The sequence below is a fragment of the Protopterus annectens genome, chromosome 1.part1, assembly GCF_019279795.1.
Source record: "Protopterus annectens isolate FY-2018-M chromosome 1.part1, PAN1.0, whole genome shotgun sequence".
In the NCBI taxonomy this organism is placed as follows: domain Eukaryota; kingdom Metazoa; phylum Chordata; order Ceratodontiformes; family Protopteridae; genus Protopterus; species Protopterus annectens.
The window spans coordinates 1621684426-1621702072 of record NC_056726.1 but is presented as its reverse complement, the minus strand read 5'-3'; the positions used below and the strand labels follow the sequence as shown (position 1 = coordinate 1621702072).

The 17647-nt window shown below is 38.8% G+C and overlaps 1 protein-coding gene across 1 annotated transcript in view; it reads right to left on the bottom strand.

Moving 5' to 3' along the window:
• LOC122816569 (ephrin type-A receptor 7-like) overlaps positions 1–17647 on the bottom strand; it is a 2140039-nt gene that overhangs the window by 1577780 nt on the left and 544612 nt on the right. The window lies entirely within an intron of this gene.

Sequence of the window (17647 nt, the reverse complement as noted above, 5' to 3'; positions counted from 1 at the left end):
TCATTCCTACAGTCCCAGATCGCGATACAGTATATTCCCCTGGGGTGACAGGGTAGGTGTGCTAGGTGTTCATGCCAGTACTTTCTATCAGTACTGATCAGGTGGTGTGGATGCTGGCAGGGTGCTACCTACAGCTAGGGACACACCTGCATGGGACACTTGCACTGCATGGTGCATTCTGTTGCTATCGCCATATACACATGGGGGTCATATTGTACCCATTCCCAACAACAGGGATATGACCAGAGAGGTACCCGTGGGTTGTGTTTGGGTGAGCTGGGTGCATGTGCGCTATGGACACTACTTGCCTGTGATGCGCAGATATGCATGGGGCATTCCAGTTATAGTGGCATTTGCAGGGACAGCAGCTGTTTCCCAATACATCAGTCCTACCACCTTTGTGATCTGCAAGTGTTTGGACAGACTACTCCGGTATTCCCTACTACAGGCCCAAATAATGTGATGCATACCTGTATGTACAATTCCAAGGGTGTGTCCATTTCACAGTTAAACATTATATACTGTATGTTTGGGTACTTTCCCCAGTGTACTGCTTGTATATCTAGCCCAACAGCCATGCCATGCCAGTCTTTCAGATGGTGACACATATTACCACAATACATTTACAATGGCTTACTGCTAGCATGTGTTATACTGATGGGAACTGCCTTTGGCACTGCAGTTTTGAGGACTTGGCCCTGTCATTGGCAGTAGTGGGCAATTGCCACCAGGTCATACCTCAACATGCATACATACTGACCACTCTCACACAATATGAAACACACACCAACCTGGCACACACATACCTGGATATTGTACAAATGCTAAAATTTATCCTGCTACCTTGGCCAACTCTGGGCATCCATGCTCCACTGGTATTATAACTACACATACATGTTACTACATTTCTACATAGGATTGGGTGGGGCACACCTAACTGTCACTACATGCCTACATAGGATATGGGGGAGCACACCTGACTGTTTCTAAATTGCTACACAGGATTGGGGGGCACAACTGACAGTTATAACGTGTGTACATCGGATTGGGGGAGGCACCCCAGACAGTTACTACATTTCTGTATAGGATTGGGGAGGACACACCTGACTGTTACTACATGTCTACACAGGATGGGGGGGCACATCTGAATGTTACTACATTTCTACATAGGACTGGGGAAGGCACCTGACTGTTACTACATGTCTACATAGGCTATGGGGGGCACACCTGACTATTTCTACAATGCTACACAGGATGGGGAGGCACACCTGACTGTTACTACATGTCTACGTAGGATTGGGGGGACACACCTGACTGTTACTACTGTCTACATAGGCTATGGGGGGCACACCTGACTGTTTCTACATTGCTACACAGGATTGGGAGGCACACCTGACTGTTACTACATGTCTACATAGGATTGGGGGGAGCGCACCTGACTGTTACTACATTTCTACGTAGGATTGGGTGGGCACCTGACTGTTACTACATGTCTACATAGGCTATGTGGGGCATACCTGACTGTTTCTACATTGCTACACAGGATTGGGGGGGGGGGCACACCTGACACTTGTACACATTTGCTGTGACTGTACTGGTATGTCAGGTACTCCATTTCATTCTGTTTTCTAACCTATCATGCTGACACGAGGCATGTCAGTGCACTACAGGTCCTACGTTTGATTGACTTACATATTACTTTCTGACTTCCTACCCTTTAAAACTAACACCCCACTGCCTGAACTGATGTGGTCTGTCTGTGTAGGCCTAGGGGGAACTACCCATAGGCATCATTCAGTGGCCTTAGCACAGCCTTTGTTTGTGTTTGTCTACACCTGTCCTGCTGACTGTGACTCTTGTTTGGTATGTGAACTTTCCTGACTGGCATGTGTCTGTCATATGGACACACATGTGGCCCAGCACATTTCCTGCAGTGGGTTTTGTCAATATGTGAAGTACTGGCTACTATGGTGAAACCTGTATTTGTTACAGATCTCATGCTACCACTATAGGTGTCTACTATCTGCTGGCATCCTATTCAGCTACCCGATTCCCTTGCATGCTCACATCCATACCATAGATACAAGTAACTACACATACTACTCCAATCAGCAATCGGTAAGGGGAGTGACTTACCTTGTCGGTGTGCCAGTATTGAGGATGGTGCTGGGGGCTCTCTATGTCAGAGTCACATAGTACACTCCCTATACATGGTTGAGCACAGGTAGTGTCATGTTTGGCATCCCTTTTACTGTATGTGTGAGTCAGAGAGAGGTGTCATTCCCTGGGTCCCTACTGTGTCAGTGTATGTGCTATGCATTGGCTCTTTGCCAAGGCCATGGCATACTGGGCATGTCTCCTTCTGCCTACTGGGGCAGGCTCAGGTTGTTCCTTCTCCAAGTCACTCTGTGCCTGTGCAGGCCTTGGCATTGGTGGAAGGCTGTGTGGCCCTGCACCATGCTGTTTCTGCTGCAGCTGTTTTCGCAGGATCATATTGTGTAGCATGGCACATATGATAACAATTTGTAGATGTAGCTGGTGAGTACTGCAAGGCTCCACCGGATGTGTCAAGGCACCAGAACCGTGACTTGAGCATCCCAAATACACGCTCTATTATGATTCTGGTCTGTGCGTGTGCCTCATTATGGCATTCTTGTTCTGGTGTATGTGCATCTCTGATGGGTGTCATCAGCCACGGCTCCAGTGCTTAACCAGCATCCCCCACTAGGTGACCATAAGGGATGTCCCCACTGGCAAATCTCTGGTACAGCTGCGTCAGATGCCAGATGTGGGAATTGTGATAGCTTCCAGGGCAGCCAGCACACACATTCATTATAATGCCCTGGGCATTCACACAACCTGGCAGTTGATGGAGGGGAAGCCCTTGTGGTTGATGTAGACCCTACCGCACTCACCGAGTGGTGCTTTGATGTATATATGCGTGCAGTCTATAGCACCCACCACCTCAGGGTATTCTGCTATTTGGTGGAAGAGACACATATTGCTGGCAAACACCTCACAGGTGTTGAGGAAATATACGTGCTCACCGGCATGTGCTGACATGGCATCCAGGAACTGGTGAAATACTCTGGATGCTGATGCCTGTGAGATCCCTATGATATCCTCAGTTGGCTTTGGAAGGTACCTGTGGCTAGTATTCCTAGTCTTACACATACCTTGGTATCCACTGGGATGGGTTCCCCTCTGTTGGTTCTGTGTGTCAGGTGTGGCTGGCACAGCTCAACAATTTGCTGTAGGAGGTCCCTGTCCACCCTATAGCGCTCCACTCTCTCCAGCTCATGTAGCCACTGGTAGATTACTCTGGGTCTGTACACCCTTCTCCATCTCCTCACTGTGGGTTGGTTAACAGCATTTTCATCCTCACCACCCTCAGCCTCTTCCACATGCTGATGTCTGATAGCTGCTGCAGTCACTATCATTCTGTTGTTTTGTTTGTTAAAATTTCCCCACTTGTATAAACCGGTGGTGTAGAGTATGTGGGAAAAAACAGAGGGAAAAGTGTTTGCATAGTTTATAGTAGTGTTCTTGGCTGGGCTGGTCTGCTGTCTATGTAACTGGCTGATTCTGATACATTTCACCTGCCAGCTATGCTAGGTCTCCTAGATTACCTTCCTACTGCTGTTTTCCCTTCCCATTGCCTTCCTGTTTAAGCCCGGGGGCGCACCACACAAACACAGTACTCAAATATGCACAGAGCTGCTATTTCCTAGTTTACTTTTTTATTTTTCCTTTAAAACCCGATGCGTAGCACACACCTGCTTAGGCAATGTACAGAGTGCTAGGCAGCCTCAGACACACCCCCTTGCTTAGCTCTACTAAGCTAAGAGCAAACCCAAGCCACAGGGCTCCAATCCACTTACAGTATGCCTGACATCCCCCCCCCCCCATGATGTCAGATAACTCCTAGGCTTGCACCAAGCTATTCCTGCTCTTACACTGTTGGTTGCTGACTAGCATGCAGGGGAAATCTGGGATTCAGTATCATTCCCCTCATTTGCATAGGATTGCCTGCTGATGCATAGTTACATGTCCCACACTGAACCTCCCTTCTTAGCAACCACTATTGACTGGCCATGTTGTCTTCTGCTGTCATTGGGTATAATGGCAAAATTTTGGTTAGAATGCTTATTTTATGTTTTTTGTCTTATTTTCCGTCCGATCCCATTTGCAAGCCGGTGCCCTACGCTTAAATAACCGAGATCGGCTAAAAAAAATAAAAGTTGATTTTTTTTATTTTTGCAAATGTTTTCCATGCCAATGGCCTTATTGTTGGCCATTGGCATGCTTTCTACATGATAGCTACCCTTTATTTGGAGCTGTCATGGCTCTGTTTTGTAATTTCCAGAAATGTACTCCGTTACTGGCGGAGTACATTTCTGGAGATTACACTAGTCCTGCACAGCCAGTTTCCAACTTCCTGGATCACAAATTCACCTCATTTGCATGGATATCTCCTGCAAATGGGGTAATTTGCATACAGGGGCTGAGTCCATGCAGGACTAGTGAAGGAGCACTCGTGCAAGTCCCTGCAGGTTATTCCAGAATCGCATGGCAGACATATTGCCTGCAAGAGGTCCTGCACTAGTCTGCACGCCATGCAGGGCTTACCGAATCTGGGGGCGAGATCACACTGTAGTGCAGAAAAGGGAAACCTTACCATTCCGTGCTGTACATAGATCTCCTTTACAATGTTCAAACATTCAAAAATCTGATCATATAGTTTCGACCATATAAGATTCGGAATTTTGAATGTTCGAACATTCAATATAGACCCATCAAAATTTACCAACTCAGAAAGGAATTACAACTCTAAACCAAATCTGAAAAACTTAATTTCCCCTGTATATAGTGACAGTGGATTCACAAATGTATGTTTCTAGCATGATTCATACAGAAATTCAGGAAAGGCTATAGTTAGCTTTGCACCCACCATGCCTTCTCAAATTATTGCCATGTCCTTGTTGAATGAAGTCTTGTAATGATACATTTTCTCAATAGATCATCTCTAAAGTAATACTCAGGAACTTTTCTTTGTAGAGGCATGCTGCTGGGTATGAGAAACACCTTGCTTTTACCAGACTGAGGAGTGGTGATTCATCACTGTGACAAAGCAGAAATTCCCTGAGGCTCCAAGAGCAGAATAAGTTTTTTCTTACATTTATTTCATTGAATTGCACTTCTTAATGCTTATAGTTATACAGCTAATCTACTACATTTTGCATTGTTATAAAACTTTTTTTACTATTTCATTGCATTTTTGATTTTTGTACTGTTCTATACTGTTTTAACTGTATTTTCATTGCTAGATAGTATTTCATTACTGTAATTGCATTTTTATTGAATTACTTAACTGTAAACTGCTTTTTCATACTGAAAATAGACTTCCCATACAATGGAATAGACTTTCCATACATGTCAAACAGAGCACCTCACTGGCCCTCTTCAAGAGAAATCTTGATAAGTTGTTGGAAAATGGAAAATTCATCCCGGGGATTACTCCAGTGGTTCTACTTGACAGAGGTACTGGGAACTAAGGTTGGGTGGCACGATGCCAGGGTAATCCTATGGACTAGGCTTGGAAAGGCTCCAGGGCCATTAGCCTAGTACACACCTATGAACCTATGAGAGTTGTAGTTTCTGTTTGTGAGTGCTCTATCTGTCCTTCTCTGTGCATTTTTTGTGAGGATTTAGTGTTCTAGTCAGCTAGTATAGTCTGGTTAGAGACCTGCTGTTATCTAGGCCTGGTTGTTTTGCTTATTGAGTTTCCTGTGTTTCTGCAGACATCTTCTGCTGGTAGTGTCATCTTCGATGTTAGTGACAGTAACAGGGTTGCCTGACCTTCTCTAGCATGAGTGAGTGGTTGAAAGAGCAGGGGCTAGCAGGATTGGGTAGTAATTCAAGCTTCTAGATTCTTCCATCTTTTCTGGTATTTATACCCTGTGTTTGCAGGGTGTTACACTTGTTTGCTCATTGAGCACTGCCACTGTGCTGTTTTAACCCATTGCAAGGTATCTCAGATACATTTTTTCCCTTACCAGCACTCCTCTGTAACTGACGCCCTCCCTTGCAACTACTGTGATTTTATCCAGCCCTATTCACACCTATAGGTAGTCTATTCTGATAGTATGCACTCTACTATCCTTTACCTCCACAGCTTTTGACATCCATGTACGGATACTTTCCTGGGGTTTCTCCTGCTGGTCTTGTTGATATGGGCATCCTGAGACAGTGTAGCAACCTTGTGTTCATGGACAGCCCTCTTCTTCTACCACCTAGGGACACAATATGTGAGAGATGCAACTACATTAAGAACCTAGAATCCTTGCTGTCTCACACATACACCACCAGCACCACATCTCCAACACCACCCACACCTGTCCAGTACATTCCTACATATATGGAGGTTCTCAACAAAAACATATACTTCCAGAAAATGTTACAGCAATATGGAATGCTACATATTATGTATGGACTCCATAGTATATCAATGCATATATCAAATTATGGTTACATAGGTATTAGAAGGCTGGTTGAATATAAATACCTATGTCGCCTCATGTCATTATTTCTCAGGGGTATGCACTGGCTGTCACATCCATACTGTATTAGAAGGTCAGTTTTTAGTATATTCTAGGTTTTTCTTCAGTATTTATTGTACAGCAAGAAATATTCCTCTATGTCTATTTGATGAATCTTATTGTGTTGTTTATCAGCTGTTATGCAAACTGCACCTCATTCTTTATATATATGATTTATGAGGGTATGATAGTCTTTTTTGTATGAATATATAATATGATAATACCCCCCCCCAAAAAAAAGGGGGGTTGCTGCCCTTAAATCAGCTCATTATTGCATATTGCTCAATACTTTGGCATTTCATATTACTATATTACATATATTAATATGGAGAACAAAACCCACATCCTACCAAGCTGGCAGCATACACAGTAATGGCATATTGTAACATGGATATGTTATATTATTCTGTATGCATTACATCCATTTAATCTATTTCATGCATAGCTTTAATTGTTTGTCACAGTGCTGCATTAAATACATTATTAAAACTGAAACTCTGTATGCCTATCTCATATTTGCATGACCTGTATATTTGATATTAGAATTATTGTTTTTTCTTTACATGGTAAATCAGGAAACTGCAGTATGGTATTTTAGTACTGTAAAGTTACAAACATTAGATGTAAGCTGTCTTGTAAGTAAAAAACTGTGCTACAATTGTGAAATAACATATTTAGACACTTACAAGTGATTAAAAGTTCAAAGGATGTTTTTATTAATGTTTTGTTTCATCTTGCAGCTTTCCAATTGGTCTGGCAAGTACGGAAGTGAAAGAAGAAGCTAAAGGTCATATACAGCTTCCAGTATGACGTCACAGTGGATCTTGTTCATTGATGAAGCTTCTGGATGGTTTCAAGGGCTCGAGCCAGTTCAAAAAGTCTCTCCAGTAGAAAATTATGGTATGGTGGTGGAAATAATCATTCTATAATATAATTCTTGACTGTAGTACAAGCAGATGTGCGGTGTTAACCTTGTTTATTTAATTAAGCCATTTTCCATTTGATAAAAGTGTCAAAAATGTATAGAAAAGGCCACCAGGATTGTAAATGTATCATTTTTAACATAAAATATTCAACAAATGACACTGCATGTGTCCAACAACACTAGACATGCTTTAGAAGTATAGATTTATACATTGTACTTCAGCTTGACTATAAAAGGTGAAATACATGAAACCAGTTACAGATTAGCTAGGAAATAAAGTTTTAATCATTATATGGAAAGGTCTTTTTACATAAAGAATAGACCAGATCATTAAAAGCAATGTCATTTTACCATTAAAATCTGCTCTTCTTCAGCCTATATTAAACAGACAGTGTAATGTTTTGCTAAACAAAGTGTTGTATATTAATTGTTTGACAACCACAGTCCCCAAAAGCTTATCTTAATTAATTAAACAAAACCTTTTGCCTGTTATTACTGGATTGCAAAGTAAGATTATCAAATATGTTAGAATTAACTAAAACATATGAAATACAGTATTTTACCTTGGATATTTTGGATAGATGTTCCTAGAGGATGCAAATTAGTGATTTGTTATAAATAAGAGAGGATTACATATGCCTATTGTTGGTTTATTTGTCTCTGGATTTTTTTTCCTTCACTGACAAGTCACCTTTAGATGCAGAGGTGATATCCATTTGCTCTTCTGTGTTTATTAGGTTTTTCTTCCTAATGAAGGTGTTTGCTTCCTCAAGGGTATCAAAGGTCTTTTTTTCTTCTGGAAGGCAAAATCTTATCTTGGCTGGATATACCAATCGTGTTTTGATACCAGCTTGTTTTAATGAGTTAATTAGAGGGATAAAAGTTTTCCTTTTTGATATGACAGCTGAGAAGTAATCATTGTCAAATCTAATTAACTGGTCATTTATTTTCAAAGGAGAAAGTGCCAAAGCTCATTTTAATATGAGACCTTTATCTTGGCTGGAAATAAATATTACAATTATTGATCTTGGGTGGATATTTTTGCTGTTTAAAGGAATTGTAGATAAGGATCTGTGGGGTCTTTCGATAACAAAGGCTAAGAGCTTCTGGTAGATTTGGGAAGCCAAGTAGTTAAAAAATTCACTGTATTGTCTCCTTCCATACCTTCTGGTATACCATAGATTCTAATATTATTTTTCTGGACTGGTTTTCTAAATTATCAATTTTATTAATATGTCTAGTATTTTGTTGTCAGAGGAGTTCAATGTTTTTCCCATCTATTAGTCTACAGTCAATGTCTGAAACTGATTCATTCGGTGCTGTTATTTGAATCTTTTGCTGTTTTGAAATGTCACTTAATAGTTCAGTCTGCTTAGTTGAATCTTCTTTTATTTTATCCACTTTATGATCCAGTTTATCCATTTTCAACATTAAGTCTTGAATATTTGTGAGGATCAATCCAAATCCAAGTGTGTGACCCTCCAGTGGCAATGAAACGAAAAGCAGAGATTCAAAGGAACTTCAAATAAGATGCATTCATAAAAAATAATAAAGTTTATTCCAATGAGTGAGCGCTTTCGCCAAAGGCTTCTTCAGACTCTTAAAACAATGAATAAAACTGTTTGAATCATTTTTAAACCATCCTTAAGCTTCCTATTGGACATTACAAATTGATATGTCACATGTTATCTTGTCTTAAAGGAACAGATACTCAAAAAAGTTAACATAGTTAAATGCAACAATATTTAGAAGGAATACTTCCATCCAAATATACAATTAAAGATCAGAATGTCCATGCAAATAAGTAAAAAGTATATGCATATACCCTGATACATTCTAAAAAATAAAAGGAGCATTGTGCTTGGTCCTATATCATTCTACAATCATTAAAAAACTGTTGCTACATTCATTAAAAACCCCTGAACATTCTCTCTCCTCATGGTGTTAAAAACATTAAAATCCACAGATAAACAGCAAGTTTTATCGCGTTTCAATATCTAGCATCTCTACTAAGATAGTGGTGTGTCGAATGCAACTTTGCATATATCAGGTTAATAAACTAATATAGCGAGAACTCTGTACTAAAAATGTAAGCGTACCTTTACCACAAAACAACAAAGCGAATATAATGTATTTCGCGATGTGCCTCATCAAGGAGTCAGACCTCATCATATCGGTGAAAGGCTGTTGTCCAAGATTAAAAAATTCCACAAATAGGAACCTCTTAGATTCCACGTAAAACAAACTGTTTACAAGTTGTAAAGTGCCGTGTGCTGTAGGAACTCTGAATGCAATTGAGTACAACCTAACTTCATGCTATGGTAACTCAGCGTGGTGAGCACGTTCTAAGCATCTAATTACTGAACAACAGAAACAATGTTTAAATTTCTAAGAAAAAGGTGAGCCTATATTCGTGCTGTCCTATGCCTGAAATAGACAATATTTGTAAGCACGATTATGCCCTAGAAGCATATATTGATCACAAAGTGTCACTATTTAAAACAATGAAACATGTACATATTAATGAGTACACTTATTAAAGTGTTAAGCTGAACATAGCAGAGATGGCATTAACTAATACAAAATAAAAAGATAAAAACAGATAAATAGTGGAATGCTAGGCGTAACACATAAAAATTGACACAATAAAGCTTGAAATTAGCACAAAGCACACATATAATAATACCTAAGTATAAAGCTCCATAGATGATAGGGTCCCTAACTAGTAAAAAAGCAACTACTTCCATGTACATAGTTGGTGCTAAATATAACAACATTCTAAGTTAAAAAGGTCAAATGAAAATGTGAAGAGATAAACAATCCGCAACAATACTAAGCCTGTACCTAATGATAAAACAAAACTATCTATTGATGTATGGGGTACCTAGCTCAGTCATAAAATAAAATCCAGCTACAGTGAACAAATATATAGACGTATATGCATGCTTGTATATACATGTGTATATATTTACACACATGCATGTGTAAACTATGCCCAATAACCACTAATATATTGAGGTGGTGAAAGGAGGGGATGAAAAACATACTAGTATGTGAGGTATGGGCTCAGAAGTAAGGCTAAAACAAGAAAGCCGAACATATTCAAAGGTCCATCAGTTCCTGGGATTTGATACTAAGAACACATCTACTTGTGGCTATAAAGCTCAGAACATTAATACTATGAAAATAATTATATTCAGTCTACAAGGACTGATTCTTACACTGATTTACTATAAGAGACAGAAGAGGAAAGGATCGTTAGACGAGCAGGAACAAGTAGGCCCCACGATAAAGAAAATGTGGGGGAGGCAGAATCATTGATCATGAACCTTTCCGGCAGGGTTTTAAATGAGTATGAGAAACAAGTCCTAAATAAAGGACTAAGTTTTATTCCCACTAAGAACAGTGACTTAGTGGACACTATTATAGAAACCAAAATGTTCATTCGTAATTTACAACTAAGGCTAGAGTTTGGACAGTTTGATGACAATTCAGTTAAGAATAAGCACCGTCCTAACAGCACTTACGTGCCTCAACTTCACCCAACAATTGAAGTGTTTGGCAATGTAGTGGAAGATGACATATACAAATGCTATCAGGAGAAAACACATTCAAGACATGGGCCTTAATTTGAACTATAAGCAGAGACAAGCATTGTATTCACTCAAAGATGATAGCTCTATAATAATAAGACCAGCTGATAAAGGTGGCCCGTGGTCATCATGGATGATATATACTACACTAACAAAATGTTTCAAATGTTAAATGACAGCAATACTTACTCCATACTAACTAAGGACAATTTAATAGATATGGTGTTCAGTGTTTATAATACCTTGGATGACTTAGTTATGTCTCTGGACATAACTCAACAACTCTATGAGTACTTTAAGGTGAACAACCCCATCATCCCGATTATACAGGGACTCCCCAAAGTCCATAAAAACAGCGTAGATCCACCACTCAGACCCATTGTTGCAGGGCAAGGTTGGGTCACTGAACCCTATCTATTTACTTGGAAAGTGTATTAAGACCTTTAGTCAATGACAATAGGAATATTTTGAAAGATAGCAAACAGTTTCTCTTAGATTTATACTCTCAAACTCGACCTTTAGGTGAACAGCAACATTACTTTTTGTGACACTAGACGTAGTCAGTTTATTCACTGTAATTCCTAATGACACAGGAATAAGAATGTTAACAGAATATTTGAAGATACATTCCGACTTTTCGGATAAAAAGTTGATCTTATAACTCTGTTACTTGAGACTGTCTTGACTAACAACGCTTTTGCTTTTCAAGAATCCATATTCTTACAGAAGGATGCGTAGCTATGGGCACATCTTGTGCTAATAGTTACGCCAACCTAGTGATAGCTAGGTGGGAAGATGTTCACTTATATGACCATCCACTTTTCAATGAATTTGTTGGTATGTATTGCGCTTTGTAGATGACCTCTTCCTTATTTGGTTGGGTGATGAACCCTCTTTAAAGAATTTCGTTTCTTATTTGGATAACACTACGGATTTTTAAAATTCACCATGAATTTTCAGATGAAACTATACCATTTTTGGATGTGGAAGTATTCAGGATGTCCAATGGCCTTATTAATACAACCATTCATAGGAAAGCCTGCCAAAGAAACAACATACTACACAGAAACAGTATGCATCCTGTACATGTATTCCAAAATGTCCTTAACGACAATTCATGAGAGTATCAAGGTTGAACCCACAACAAGAGTTCTATGAGAAAGGAATAGAGGACATGAAGGATAGATTTCTAGAAAGGGGCTATAAAGAAAATGAAATATTAGAAATGGTCAGAACTGTGGGCGTCTAAGAGCAGTACTGCTAAACCTTACTTTATGGCACATGAAGGTAGTATGAAGAGTCGAAGCCTTTAAAACTGAAATTAGAACCAACCTCACTTTCAGTAAAATGAACTTGGAGGTGAAAAAACCCTGGATAGACACTGGGGAATACTGAAATCCGATAGGGATGTCAATGAGGTAGTAGGACCAACACCACGTATAACCTACAAGAATCATCAGAATTTAAGAAGCATTTTATGTAGACCCAAACATCCTGGGAAAAGTAGACCAATAAATGATAGAAACACAGTACCCTGTGGTCATTGTAATCAATGCATCTACATTAATAAAGATACCACTTTTGAGCATCCTGTTACGCTACACATATAACTTCAGAACTAACACGAACTGTGAAAGTAAGAATGTGGTATACATGGCCACCTGTATAACCTGCAAAAGCTATTACATTGGCAAAACCAATAGATCACTTAAGGAAAGAGTTAGGGAACATATTTACCACATTAGGATAGGTACTGAGACCAATGCCCTAGCTAGACACAATACAACAGCAGGCACCAATCATAATTTTAAATTTTGTGTTATTGAACAAGTCAGCGTGGGTTTTAGAGGTGGTGATCTAATCAACAAAACCTTAGAACAGGAGACACGTTGGATTATCAGACTAAGGTCTGATAGTTCACCAGGGCTTAATGATAAAGTGCAACTCAAACCATTTTTAAGAAGTAGAAGACTACGAAGATGACTTAACCTACTATTACCTAAATAGAGTAGTAAGGTAATTTTAAAACTACGTATTGATGTCACTCTTATAGTAAATCAGTGTAAGAATCAGTCCTTGTAGACTGAATATAATTATTTTCATAGTATTAATGTTCTGAGCTTTATAGCCACAAGTAGATGTGTTCTTAGTATCAAATCCCAGGAACTGATGGACCTTTGAATATGTTCGGCTTTCTTGTTTTAGCCTTACTTCTGAGCCCATACCTCACATACTAGTATGTTTTCATCCCCTCCTTTCACCACCTCAATATATTAGTGGTTATTGGGCATAGTTTACACATGCATGTGTGTAAATATATACACATGTATATACAAGCATGCATATCGTCTATATATTTGTTCACTGTAGCTGGAATTTATTTTGACTGAGCTAGGTACCCCATACATCAATAGATAGTTTTGTTTTATCATTAGGTACAGGCTTAGTATTGTTGCGGATTGTTTATCTCTTCACATTTTTCATTTGACCTTTTAACTTAGAATGTTGTTATATTTAGCACCAACTATGTACATGGAAGTAGTTGCTTTTTTACTAGTTAGGGACCCTATCATCTATGGAGCTTTATACTTAGGTATTATTATATGTGTGCTTTGTGCTAATTTCAAGCTTTATTGTGTCAATTTTTATGTTACGCCTAGCATTCCACTATTTATCTGTTTTTATCTTTTTATTTTGTATTAGTTAATGCCATCTCTGCTATGTTCAGCGAACACTTTAATAAGTGTACTCATTAATATGTACATGTTTCATTGTTTTAAATAGTGACACTTTGTGATCAATATATGCTTCTAGGGCATAATCGTGCTTACAAATATTGTCTATTTCAGGCATAGGACAGCACGAATATAGGCTCACCTTTTTCTTAGAAATTTAAACATTGTTTCTGTTGTTCAGTAATTAGATGCTTAGAACGTGCTCACCGCACGTTGAGTTACCATAGCGCATGAAGTTAGGTTGTACTCAATTGCATTCAGAGTTCCTACAGCACCGCACTTTACAACTTGTAAACAGTTTGTTTTACGTGGAATCTAAGAGGTTCCTATTTGTGGAATTTTTTAATCTTGGACAACAGCCTTTCACCGATATGATGAGGTCTGACTCCTTGATGAGGCACATCGCGAAATACATTATATTCGCTATGTTGTTTTGTGGTAAAGGTACGCTTACATTTTTAGTACAGAGTTCTCGCTATATTAGTTTTTTAACCTGATATATGCAAAGTTGCATTCGACACACCACTATCTTAGTAGAGATGCTAGATATTGAAACGCGATAAAACTTGCTGTTTATCTATGGATTTTAATGTTTTTAACACCATGAGGAGAGAGAATGTTCAGGGTTTTTAATGAATGTAGCAACAGTTTTTTAATGATTGTAGAATGATATAGGACCAAGCACAATGCTCCTTTTATTTTTTAGAATGTATCAGGGTATATGCATATACTTTTTACTTATTTGCATGGACATTCTGATCTTTAATTGTATATTTGGATGGAAGTATTCCTTCTAAATATTGTTGCATTTAACTATGTTAACTTTTGAGTATCTGTTCCTTTAAGACAAGATAACATGTGACATATCAATTTGTAATGTCCAATAGGAAGCTTAAGGATGGTTTAAAAATGATTCAAACAGTTTTATTCATTGTTTTAAGAGTCTGAAGAAGCCTTTGGCGAAAGCCCTCACTCATTGGAATAAACTTTATCATTTTTATGAATGCATCTTATTTGAAGTTCCTTTGAATCTCTGCTTTTCGTTCATTGCCACTGGAGGGTCACACACTTGGATTTGGATTGCTCTCTTATGTTTACGTGAGTCTCCTGCCTCAACTGATAGCAGCACTGCATTTGGCTTTTTGAGTTGTATTATTTATTTGGTCAGTGCTGCAGGAAGTAAGGATGGCGAACGAAAGCAGCATAAACATTGAACTACCATATGTACCACGCGTTCTGGAACATACTTCTAATGTCCTTGACAGATTTAAGACTTGTGTATCTGGAAGTATCAATTCATTATTGGATTTTAATCCAGTTGTTGATGGAGGGACAGTCACTCGAACTGATGTGAGTACTATGGATTCTGTTAAAGACTTACAAGATTTAGAGTATGGTTTCAGCAAATTGGTTAAATTACAAGTTCAAAGACATTATTTTGAAAGTTGCTTGAAAAAACGTATTATACCTCGCGGCCTACGGGTACTGAAGATGCCTACATCCGGTACCTCACTACCAGACTTACTATATCGCTGGCAGCAACTCAACATGGAGTTGAGTTTTAGTTATATGAAACTCTTAATTGAGTTTCATCTGCCTGAAGAGGAGAGACTGAGATTGACTGTAAATAACTTGTTTAAAGACTTTGAAAGTAAATATGCTAACAATGAGATGTGCATGGGAAGATTAGGGAAAGTAATTGAAGATGTTTTGTTTTAGAGAAACGGTTGCTAGACCAAAAGAAAGCTAAGATTACCAGGGATGTAAGAGATTTTAAGAACAATAATGTATTCACCTGGCCTAGGGAAATTAATCCAAATTTACACTATAGTCAGGGCTCAAATGCCTCACGCAGGCCTCCAGGTAGAACAGGTAACAATTTTGTGAATGCCACACTGAGCACACCTATAATCAATCCTGATAGACATCCACGCAGTGATACATCAGAAAGTAGATCATTTAATAGAATTGATTTAAACAATAAGCAGAGTGATATCACTGACATTTTAGGTACCAGTGTAACCACAGAATCTGATCAACCAGTCACAGCAAACAATAATCTAGAAGCGGACAATGTAAGCCCTAACAGGACACAAGGAAATGGGAGAGTTAACAGTACTGTTGTAGGTGAAGGTCTGATAGGCTGCATTACGGATGTACAGAGGTCAGGTGCAGCAGTGGTAAGACCAAAAACAAATAGTGTTATTGTGAATACAAATATATTACCTGCCCCCCTCCCCATAGCACAAAATCATTTTTTGGACAAAAGAAGGTCAACCAGCAGGGGGAGACAGAAGAGGAAAGGATGGATTAGACGAGCAGGAACAAGTAGGCCCCACGATAAAGAAAATGTGGGGAGGCAGAATCATTGATCATGAACCTTTCCGGCAGGGTTTTAAATGAGTATGAGAAACAAGTCCTAAATAAAGGACTAAGTTTTATTCCCACTAAGAACAGTGACTTAGTGGACACTATTATAGAAACCAAAATGTTCATTCGTAATTTACAACTAAGGCTAGAGTTTGGACAGTTTGATGACAATTCAGTTAAGAATAAGCACCGTCCTAACAGCACTTACGTGCCTCAACTTCACCCAACAATTGAAGTGTTTGGCAATGTAGTGGAAGATGACATATACAAATGCTATCAGGAGAAAACACCTTCAAGACATGGACGAATTTGAACTATAAGCAGAGACAAGCATTGTATTCACTCAAAGATGATAGCTCTATAATAATAAGACCAGCTGATAAAGGTGGCCCGTGGTCATCATGGATGATATATACTACACTAACAAAATGTTTCAAATGTTAAATGACAGCAATACTTACTCCATACTAACTAAGGACAATTTAATAGATATGGTGTTCAGTGTTTATAATACCTTGGATGACTTAGTTATGTCTCTGGACATAACTCAACAACTCTATGAGTACTTTAAGGTGAACAACCCCATCATCCCGATTATACAGGGACTCCCCAAAGTCCATAAAAACAGCGTAGATCCACCACTCAGACCCATTGTTGCAGGGCAAGGTTGGGTCACTGAACCCCTATCTATTTACTTGGAAAGTGTATTAAGACCTTTAGTCAATGACAATAGGAATATTTTGAAAGATAGCAAACAGTTTCTCTTAGATTTATACTCTCAAACTCGACCTTTAGGTGAACAGCAACATTACTTTTTGTGACACTAGGCGTAGTCAGTTTATTCACTGTAATTCCTAATGACACAGGAATAAGAATGTTAACAGAATATTTGAAGATACATTCCGACTTTTCGGATAAAAAAGTTGATCTTATAACTCTGTTACTTGAGACTGTCTTGACTAACAACGCTTTTGCTTTTCAAGAATCCATATTCTTACAGAAGGATGGCGTAGCTATGGGCACATCTTGTGCTAATAGTTACGCCAACCTAATGATAGCTAGGTGGGAAGATGTTCACTTATATGACCATCCACTTTTCAATGAATTTGTTGGTATGTATTGCCGCTTTGTAGATGACCTCTTCCTTATTTGGTTGGGTGATGAACCCTCTTTAAAGAATTTCGTTTCTTATTTGGATAACACTACGGATTTTTTAAATTCACCATGAATTTTTCAGATGAAACTATACCATTTTGGATGTGGAAGTATTCAGGATGTCCAATGGCCTTATTAATACAACCATTCATAGGAAAGCCTGCCAAAGAAACAACATACTACACAGAAACAGTATGCATCCTGTACATGTATTCCAAAATGTCCTTAAAGGACAATTCATGAGAGTATCAAGGTTGAACCCACAACAAG